Here is a 6,531-nt window from a genome sequence, read left to right on the forward strand (position 1 = left end):
TGGTGGAAAAGCTTTTTGCCGAGTGTTGAGCGGCAAGACACGCAGAAGACGCAGATACGCAGCTCTCCGCAACTAAGTGCCGGTCCCGGGCATCTTTGGGCACAAACCGCACTCAGGAGCTCCCTGCGCTCGGCACATTGTTGTGCGCAAAGAAGCCGCTTCTTCGCCTCTGGAAGAATCGGCGAGCGGCAGCTTCCCAAAGGCAAAGATGCAAACCGCACCACGCAGGCAAAGTGTGGGCAGCATTCAGATTAGAGAAAACAGTACTTTATCACTCTCCTGCCTTTTCCATTGCTATTATATTGGAAAAGAACGAGTTTTGGACAACTACCTTTCATTCTTGCAAAACTCTTTGCAGACCTCCGTGCAAGCTTTAGAACAAGATTTTGGATGTTTTCTTTCCTGGCAGAGTTTCTCTTTGCAAGATATGCTGGAAAAGCTTTTTGCTGAGTGTTGAGCGGCAAGACACGCAGAAGACGCAGATACGCAGCTCTCCGCAACTAAGTGCCGGTCCCGGGCTTTGTTCGGCACAAGCCGCTCTTAGGTGCTCACCGCGACCGGCCCAATGCTCTGTGTGCGAAGAAGCCGCTTCTTCGCCTCCGGGAGAATCGGCGAGTGGCAGCTTCCCAAAGGCGAAGATGCAAGCCGCACCACGCAGGCACAGTGTGGGCAGCATTCAGACTTAGAGAAACCAGTACTTTACCACTCTCCTGCCTTTTCCATTGCTCTTATATTGGAAAAGAACGAGTTTTGGACAACTACCTTTCATTCTTGCAAAACTCTTTGCAGACCTCCGTGCAAGCTTTAGAACAAGATTTTGGATGTTTTCTTTCCTGGCAGAGTTTCTCTTTGCAAGATATGGTGGAAAAGCTTTTTGCTGAGTGTTGAGAGGCAAGACACGCAGAAGACGCAGATACGCAGCTCTCCGAAGCTAAGTGCCGGTCCACGGCTTCTTTCGGCAGAGGCCGCTCTTAGTTGCTCTCCGCGACCGGCCCAATGCTCCGTGTGCGAAGAAACCGCTTCTTCGCCTCCGGGAGAATCGGCGAGCGGCAGCTTCCCATAGGCGAAGATGCAAGCCGCACCATGCAGGCACAGTGTGGGCAGCATTCAGACTTAGAGAAACCAGTACTTTACCACTCTCCTGCCTTTACCATTGCTCTTATATTGGAAAAGAACGAGTTTTGGACAACTACCTTTCATTCTTGCAAAACTCTTTGCAGACCTCCGTGCAAGCTTTAGAACAAGATTTTGGATATTTTCTTTCCTGGCAGAGTTTCTCTTTGCAAGATATGCTGGAAAAGCTTTTTGCTGAGTGTTGAGCGGCAAGACACGCAGAAGACGCAGATACGCAGCTCTCCGAAGCTAAGTGCCGGTCCACGGCTTCGTTCGGCACAAGCCGCTCTTTGGTGCTCACCGCGACCGGCCCAATGCTCTGTGTGCGAAGAAGCCGCTTCTTCGCCTCCGGGAGAATCGGCGAGCGGCAGCTTCCCAAAGGCGAAGATGCAAGCCGCACCATGCAGGCACAGTGTGGGCAGCATTCAGACTTAGAGAAACCAGTACTTTACCACTCTCCTGCCTTTTCCATTGCTCTTATATTGGAAAAGAACGAGTTTTGGACAACTACCTTTCATTCTTGCAAAACTCTTTGCAGACCTCCGTGCAAGCTTTAGAACAAGATTTTGGATGTTTTCTTTCCTGGCAGAGTTTCTCTTTGCTAGATATGGTGGAAAAGCTTTTTGCCGAGTGTTGAGCGGCAAGACACGCAGAAGACGCAGATACGCAGCTCTCCGCAACTAAGTGCCGGTCCCGGGCATCTTTCGGCAGAAACCGCTCTCAGGAGCTCCCTGCGCTCGGCACATTGTTGTGCGCAAAGAAGCCGCTTCTTCGCCTCTGGAAGAATCGGCGAGCGGCAGCTTCCCAAAGGCGAAGATGCAAGCCGCACCATGCAGGCACAGTGTGGGCAGCATTCAGATTAGAGAAAACAGTACTTTACCACTCTCCTGCCTTTTCCATTGCTCTTATATTGGAAAAGAACGAGTTTTGGACAACTACCTTTCATTCTTGCAAAACTCTTTGCAGACCTCCGTGCAAGCTTTAGAAAAAGATTGTGGATGTTTTCTTTCCTGGCAGAGTTTCTCTTTGCTAGATATGGTGGAAAAGCTTTTTGCCGAGTGTTGAGCGGCAAGACACACAGAAGACGCAGATACGCAGCTCTCTGAAGCTAAGTGCCGTTCCACGGCTTCTTTCGGCAGAAGCCGCTCTTAGGTGCCCACCGCGACCGGCCCAATGCTCTCTGTGCGAAGAAGCCGCATCTTCGCCTCCGGGAGAATCGGCGAGCGGCAGCTTCCCAAAGGCGAAGATGCAAGCCGCACCACGCAGGCAAAGTGTGGGCAGCATTCAGACTTAGAGAAACCAGTACTTTACCACTCTCCTGCCTTTTCCATTGCTCTTATATTGGAAAAGAACGAGTTTTGGACAACTACCTTTCATTCTTGCAAAACTCTTTGCAGACCTCCGTGCAAGCTTTAGAACAAGATTTTGGATGTTTTCTTTCCTGGCAGAGTTTCTCTTTGCAAGATATGCTGGAAAAGCTTTTTGCTGAGTGTTGAGCGGCAAGAAACGCAGAAGACGCAGATACGCAGCTCTCCGCAACTAAGTGCCGGTCCCGGGCTTTGTTCGGCACAAGCCGCTCTTAGGTGCTCACCGCGACCGGCCCAATGCTCTGTGTGCGAAGAAGCCGCTTCTTCGCCTCCGGGAGAATCGGCGAGCGGCAGCTTCCCAAAGGCGAAGATGCAAGCCGCACCACGCAGGCACAGTGTGGGCAGCATTCAGACTTAGAGAAACCAGTACTTTACCACTCTCCTGCCTTTTCCATTGCTCTTATATTGGAAAAGAACGAGTTTTGGACAACTACCTTTCATTCTTGCAAAACTCTTTGCAGACCTCCGTGCAAGCTTTAGAACAAGATTTTGGATGTTTTCTTTCCTGGCAGAGTTTCTCTTTGCTAGATATGGTGGAAAAGCTTTTTGCCGAGTGTTGAGCGGCAAGACACGCAGAAGACGCAGATACGCAGCTCTCCGCAACTAAGTGCCGATCCCGGGCATCTTTCGGCAGAAACCGCTCTCAGGAGCTCCCTGCGCTCGGCACATTGGTGTGCGCAAAGAAGCCGCATCTTCGCCTCCGGGAGAATCGGCGAGCGGCAGCTTCCCAAAGGCGAAGATGCAAGCCGCACCATGCAGGCACAGTGTGGGCAGCATTCAGATTAGAGAAACCAGTACTTTACCACTCTCCTGCCTTTTCCATTACTCTTATATTGGAAAAGAACGAGTTTTGGACAACTACCTTTCATTCTTGCAAAACTCTTTGCAGACCTCCGTGCAAGCTTTAGAACAAGATTTTGGATGTTTTCTTTCCTGGCAGAGTTTCTCTTTGCTAGATATGGTGGAAAAGCTTTTTGCCGAGTGTTGAGCGGCAAGACACGCAGAAGACGCATATACGCAGCTCTCCGCAACTAAGTGCCGGTCCCGGGCATCTTTCGGCACAAACCGCTCTCAGGAGCTCCCTGCGCTCGGCACATTGTTGTGCGCAAAGAAGCCGCTTCTTCGCCTCTGGAAGAATCGGTGAGCGGCAGCTTCCCAAAGGCGAAGATGCAGCCGCACCACGCAGGCAAAGTGTGGGCAGCATTCCGACTTAGAGAAACCAGTACTTTACCACTCTCCTGCCTTTTCCATTGCTATTATATTGGAAAAGAATGAGTTTTGGACAACTACCTTTCATTCTTGCAAAACTCTTTGCAGACCTCCGTGCAAGCTTTAGAACAAGATTTTGGATGTTTTCTTTCCTGGCAGAGTTTCTCTTTGCAAGATATGCTGGAAAAGCTTTTTGCTGAGTGTAGAGCGGCAAGACACGCAGAAGACGCAGATACGCAGCTCTCCGAAGCTAAGTGCCGGTCCACGGCTTCTTTCGGCAGAGGCCGCTCTTAGGTGCTCTCCGCGACCGGCCCAATGCTCTGTGTGCGAAGAAGCCGCTTCTTCGCCTCCGGGAGAATCGGCGAACGGCAGCTTCCCAAAGGCAAAGATGCAAGCCGCACCATGCAGGCACAGTGTGGGCAGCATTCAGATTAGAGAAACCAGTACTTTACCACTCTCCTGCCTTTTCCATTGCTCTTATATTGGAAAAGAACGAGTTTTGGACAACTACCTTTCATTCTTGCAAAACTCTTTGCAGACCTCCGTGCAAGCTTTAGAACAAGATTTTGGATGTTTTCTTTACTGGCAGAGTTTCTCTTTGCTAGATATGGTGGAAAAGCTTTTTGCCGAGTGTTGAGCGGCAAGACACGCAGAAGACGCAGATACGCAGCTCTCCGCAACTAAGTGCCGGTCCCGGGCATCTTTCGGCACAAACCGCTCTCAGGAGCTCCCTGCGCTCGGCACATTGTTGTGCGCAAAGAAGCCGCTTCTTCGCCTCTGGAAGAATCGGCGAGCGGCAGCTTCCCAAAGGCGAAGATGCAGCCGCACCACGCAGGCAAAGTGTGGGCAGCATTCAGACTTAGAGAAACCAGTACTTTACCACTCTCCTGCCTTTTCCATTGCTATTATATTGGAAAAGAACGAGTTTTGGACAACTACCTTTCATTCTTGCCAAACTCTTTGCAGACCTCCGTGCAAGCTTTAGAACAAGATTTTGGATGTTTTCTTTCCTGGCAGAGTTTCTCTTTGCAAGATATGCTGGAAAAGCTTTTTGCTGAGTGTTGAGCGGCAAGACACGCAGAAGACGCAGATACGCAGCTCTCCGAAGCTAAGTGCCGGTCCACGGCTTCTTTCGGCAGAGGCCGCTCTTAGGTGCTCTCCGCGACCGGCCCAATGCTCTGTGTGCGAAGAAGCCGCTTCTTCGCCTCCGGGAGAATCGGCGAACGGCAGCTTCCCAAAGGCGAAGATGCAAGCCGCACCATGCAGGCACAGTGTGGGCAGCATTCAGACTTAGAGAAACCAGTACTTTACCACTCTCCCGCCTTTACCATTGCTCTTATATTGGAAAAGAACGAGTTTTGGACAACTACCTTTCATTCTTGCAAAACTCTTTGCAGACCTCCGTGCAAGCTTTAGAACAAGTTTTTGGATGTTTTCTTTACTGGCAGAGTTTCTCTTTGCTAGATATGGTTGAAAAGCTTTTTGCCGAGTGTTGAGCGGCAAGACACGCAGAAGACGCAGATACGCAGCTCTCCGCAACTAAGTGCCGGTCCCGGGCATCTTTCGGCACAAACCGCACTCAGGAGCTCCCTGCGCTCGGCACATTGTTGTGCGCAAAGAAGCCGCTTCTTCGCCTCTGGAAGAATCGGCGAGCGGCAGCTTCCCAAAGGCAAAGATGCAAACCGCACCACGCAGGCAAAGTGTGGGCAGCATTCAGATTAGAGAAAACAGTACTTTATCACTCTCCTGCCTTTTCCATTGCTATTATATTGGAAAAGAACGAGTTTTGGACAACTACCTTTCATACTTGCAAAACTCTTTGCAGACCTCCGTGCAAGCTTTAGAACAAGATTTTGGATGTTTTCTTTCCTGGCAGAGTTTCTCTTTGCAAGATATGCTGGAAAAGCTTTTTGCTGAGTGTTGAGCGGCAAGAAACGCAGAAGACGCAGATACGCAGCTCTCCGCAACTAAGTGCCGGTCCCGGGCATCTTTCGGCACAAACCGCTCTCAGGAGCTCCCTGCGCTCGGCACATTGTTATGCGCAAAGAAGCCGCTTCTTCGCCTCCGGGAGAATCGGCGAGCGGCAGCTTCCCAAAGGCGAAGATGCAAGCCGCACCACGCAGGCAAATTGTGGGCAGCATTCAGATTAGAGAAACCAGTACTTTACCACTCTCCTGCCTTTTCCATTGCTCTTATATTGGAAAAGAACGAGTTTTGGACAACTACCTTTCATTCTTGCAAAACTCTTTGCAGACCTCCGTGCAAGCTTTAGAACAAGATTTTGGATGATTTCTTTCCTGGCAGAGTTTCTCTTTCCAAGATATGCTGGAAAAGCTTTTTTGCTGAGTGTTGGGCGGCAAGACACTCAGAAGACGCAGATACGCAGCTCTCCGAAGCTAAGTGCCGTTCCACGGCTTCTTTCGGCAGAAGCCGCTCTTAGGTGCCCACCGCGACCGGCCCAATGCTCTCTGTGCGAAGAAGCCGCTTCTTCGCCTCCGGGAGAATCGGCGAGCGGCAGCTTCCCAAAGGCGAAGATGCAAGCCGCACCATGCAGGCACCGTGTGGGCAGCATTCAGACTTAGAGAAACCAGTACTTTTTACCACTCTCCTGCCTTTTCCATTGTTATTGTATTGGAAAAGAACGAGTTTTGGACAACTACCTTTCATTCCTGCAAAACTCATTGCAGACCTCCGTGCAAGCTTTAGAACAAGATTTTGGATGTTTTCTTTACTGGAAGAGTTTCTCTTTGCAAGATATGCTGGAAAAGCTTTTTGCTGAGTGTTGAGTGGCAAGACACGCAGAAGACGCAGATACGCAGCTCTCCGAAGCTAAGTGCCGGTC

The sequence above is a fragment of the Molothrus aeneus genome, unplaced genomic scaffold (genome assembly GCF_037042795.1).
Source record: "Molothrus aeneus isolate 106 unplaced genomic scaffold, BPBGC_Maene_1.0 scaffold_44, whole genome shotgun sequence".
NCBI classification, from domain to species: Eukaryota; Metazoa; Chordata; class Aves; order Passeriformes; family Icteridae; genus Molothrus; species Molothrus aeneus.